At 38.7% G+C, this 4239-nt stretch overlaps 1 pseudogene; it reads right to left on the bottom strand.

The window, feature by feature from the left end:
- Positions 1 to 3344: 3344 nt before the first annotated feature.
- LOC101355298 (BAG family molecular chaperone regulator 2 pseudogene) lies at positions 3345 to 3968 on the bottom strand (annotated as a pseudogene).
- Between the last annotated feature and the right edge of the window lie 271 nt (positions 3969 to 4239).

The raw sequence follows: 4239 nt of genomic DNA, 5'->3' as shown, positions 1-4239 counted from the left end.
TGACATTAAATAATTTGTGAGGAAAATACATTTTTCTATCCATCTGCTTTGAATATATATCTTCTAACTTTTTGTCGATTAAAAAAAAATAAAAAGAAAGAAAAAAAAAAAAAACCCAAGATGTTAAAGCCAGAAAAATATATATTATTGAACAGAAGTTTCTCAAGCAAAGTAGTAGTAAAATTGAATAATGCTAAAAATAAAACCTGAATTAGTCTGTAACTAGATCCTTAATATGTCCCCTCCTTATCAATATTTCTTGCATATGACTCTAAAGGTCTAAATGTATAATTTGATGGGATTCTTTTACTGACCCTGGAAAACAGGTTTTGGAATGCACTGATTTAAAAGGAAGTGATATCTCAAAAGAGCACTGTCATCCTAATTTGAAAATAACTCTGAAAATTTTACTCACTTCACAATGCTCATCTGAGCATATGAGATTCTGTCTTGTTAATGAGAATGCAAACTTAAAACTATGGTAAGTAGGATCTAAGGAAGAAGAAAAGTAATACTAACACTATATTATAAGCTTTACAAATTTTATCTCATTAATGTCCACCCAAATGAATGTAGCCTATTCCTATCTCTATTTGATGGATTGGGAAACTAAATGCCAGTAACCAAGGTCACATAGATGTCTGCCCTCCCTAGGTCTAAATACCAGTGTATCTCAGGCATTAGTTCTCTGACATTCTGACTTCTCTACCTATGTTACGTCTCTAAAAGATATCCCCAGAACAATGGTTTTAAACACCACTGTATCAGTTATCTGTTACTGTATAACAAATTATCCCATATTTACCAAAAAACCAAACAAAACCTGCTGTCATCCAGTCAATTCCGACTCATAGTGACCCTATAGGACAGAGTAGAACTGCCCCGTACAGTTTCCAAGGAGTGGCTGGTGGATTCGAATCACTGATCTCTTGGTTAGCAGCCAAAGGCTTAATTACTGCTCCACTGGAGCTTAAAACTACAAACATCTATGATCTCATATGATGTCTTAGGGGAAGGAATTCAGCAGTGGCCTAAGTGGGTGGTTTTAATTCAAGGTCTATCATTAACTTGTAGTCAAGCTGCCAGTTGAGGCTAAAGTCATATGAAGGCTTGACTAAGGCTGGTGTATCTTCTTTCAAGATGTCTTACCCACGTGGCTATTGGAAGGAAGCCTACAAAGTTTCTCCCTGGCTGGTGAAAGAAGGCCTCAGTTTCTTGTGACGAGGGCCCTCCACATTGCCACTTCAGCATTCTCAGTACATGACAGCTGGCTTTACCTAGAGTGACAATTCTAAGTTACAACAAAGCAGAGGTAAGGATGTCATCTAATATAGCCTTGGAAGTAACATAACATCATTTCTGCCATATTATGTTGTTCACATGAACCAATGCTGATACAATATGTGAGAGGACATGAATACCAGGAGGTAGGGATCAGGTCCAGATGTGGATGAAGCTCTTCAAATCTAATTTCTTAAGTACTATTCCTTGAGGACAAGTTATTTTGATCTGAAGAAAAATGAAATTAAAGAGACAAGTTGCATGCCTCCCAAACAATTGTTTTTATATATGCCAGCAATGAACCATTGGAATTGGAATTTAAAAACACAACACCCTTAAACTAACACCAAAAATGAAATTTTTAGGTATAACTCTAACAAAATATGTACAAGATCTATAGGAGAAAAACTCTGATGAAAGAAAACAAAAATCTAAACGGAAAGATATTCCATGTTCACAGACAGGAAGACAAGTCTTAGTAAGATGTCAATTCTTCCTAATATGATTTATAGATACAACACAATCCCAATCAAAAGTTCAGCAAATTATTTTGTGGACATTGACAAACTGATTCTAAAGTTTATATGGAAAGGCAAAAGATCCAGAATAGCCCATAATATTGAAGAGTTGAAGGACTGACACTACCCAACTTAAAGACTTACTATAAATCTACAGTGGTCAAAACAGTGCAGTAATGGTGAAAGAATAGACAAATAGATAAATGGAACATAATAGAGAGCTCAGAACTAGATACACACAAATATAGTCAACTATGGTTAATATAGAAGAAAACGGTGGTGCAGTGATTAAGCTCTTGGCTGCCAACCAAAAAATTGACCATTCAAATCCTCCAGCTACTCCTCAGGAGAAATATGTGGCAGTCTGCTTCCATAAAGATTACAGCCTTGGAAACCCTATGTGCCAGTTCTACCATGTCCTATAAGGACATCTCACTTTGGTGAGTGGCTTCTGGGGTCTTAAAATCTTGCCAGCAGCCATCTAAATACATCAGTTGGTCCCTACCCACTTGGAGGAAAGGAGAATGAAGAACACCAAAGACACAAGGAAAATATTAGCCCAATGTCATGGATTGAATTGAGTCCTCCAAAAATATCTGTCAACTTGACTGGGTCATGATTCCCAGTATTGTATGATTGTGTACCATTTTGTAATCTGATGTGATTTCCTTATGTGTTGTAAACGCTATCACTATGACGTAATAAGATGGATTAGCGGCAGTTATACTGATGAGGTATACAAGATTGGATAGTGTCTTAAGCCAATCTCTTTTGAGAGATAAAAGAGAGAAGCGGTCAGAGACATAAGGGAACCTCACACCACCAAGAAAGCAGTGCTGGGAGCAGAGCACGTCCTTTGCACCTGAGGTTCCAGTGCGAGACGCTCCCAGACCAAGGGAAGACTGATGAAAAAGACCTTCCTCCAGAGCCGAAAGCAAAGAGAAAGGCTTCCCCTGGAGTTGACACCCTGAATTTGGACTTGTAGCCTACTGGACTGTGAGAGAATAAACTCCTTGTTAAAGCCATCCACTTGTGGTATTTCTGTTATAGCAGCACTAGATGACTAAGACTCTCACGGAACAAAAGGGTCACTTAAACCAGAGATTCCATCAGCCTGAGACCATGAAAACTAGATGGTGCCCAGCTACCACTAGTGATCACCCTGACAGGGAACACAACAGGCAGTCCTTGACTGAGCGGGAGAGAAGTGTGGACTAAAACTCAAACTCACATAAAAAGACTAAACTTCATGGTCTGATTGCGACTGGAGGAGCCTCCTAGGCCATGGGCCGTGGACACTATTTTAAGTACTAGATCATAGCATAATATAAGAATTCAATTTAAAAACTAGATAGGTAATTAAAATATTTCTAGTTTTAATTGTGTTATTTGCAAAACTGATGACACTAGAATATTTTCCTCATTTGAAACAACGTTTGGTATTGAATTAGTGGTTATGTCTAACATAAAGAACTAGTTATCACATAAAATAGCATTTGATCATTTTTACATCATTATTTGTAAGTATACCTGTAGGTTTCAGAACTAAGTAAATCTGCTTTCAGCTTTTTGCTTCAGAGTTTTGGAACCAGCACCTTTAGAATATTCCAAAGGAGTGTCAAAGTTTTCAGTATTTCTAAGTAGAATCTCTAATCTTCTCTTAATTTTCTTCTGGTCTTCAAGAGCACAGCCAATTACTATGGATTGAAATTTCTGATTAACTGGCCCAGGTGACACCTCAAAAGAGCAAGCAAGGTGCAGCAAAATTAAATGACTCTTGGCATTTCCTAAATCACCCAGAAACTTATTGACCACCTCATCTATAATCCTGGTGGCATGCTTTAGGGATTCGTGCTACTGGGGTTTCTAATTATTTCTACTGTAACTTCAACAGTGAAGGTTTTTCCCATAAAACTGTTTGCAGTCAGATTTTTTCCTCTGTCTCCATCGCTGATCTGCCTCATGGCCTGGATATTTTGGATACTGTGGATCATTTCCAGGAAGATTTAATTCTCTTGCTCAACAGCACTTGCTTGCTTCTCTCAAACCTTCAACCCTGAGCTCCAGTCAGTCCAGACTCTTCATTAAGTGGCTGGAGTTGTGGGCCATGGAGAAGGAGCAGGAGAAGCACCTCTCATTGTCTTTCTCATTGATCTTCTCCTGAGCCATCTGAGCCTCCAAAGTGGGCAGCTAAGAGGTCATCAGCCTCTCTGGCAACAGCAGTGAGTGGAGCTCTACTGGGACCACAGGTGTCATTGTCACTGTGCGGGGTGTCCACCTACATCTAACGGCAGCAGAGGACTGCCCATGAGGACGCTCCCACACTGCTGCTGCCAAAGAAGGACCTCTGTCCTGTGATTCTGTTAAGGAAATGAAAATACACGCCACAGTCTAAGAGAAAATATATGCAAAATACATATCTGATAAAAGATTTTTATCC

This window comes from Trichechus manatus, unplaced genomic scaffold (genome assembly GCF_000243295.1).
Source record: "Trichechus manatus latirostris isolate Lorelei unplaced genomic scaffold, TriManLat1.0 scaffold00166, whole genome shotgun sequence".
NCBI lineage: Eukaryota > Metazoa > Chordata > Mammalia > Sirenia > Trichechidae > Trichechus > Trichechus manatus.
This window is presented reverse-complemented; position numbering and strand designations above follow the sequence as displayed.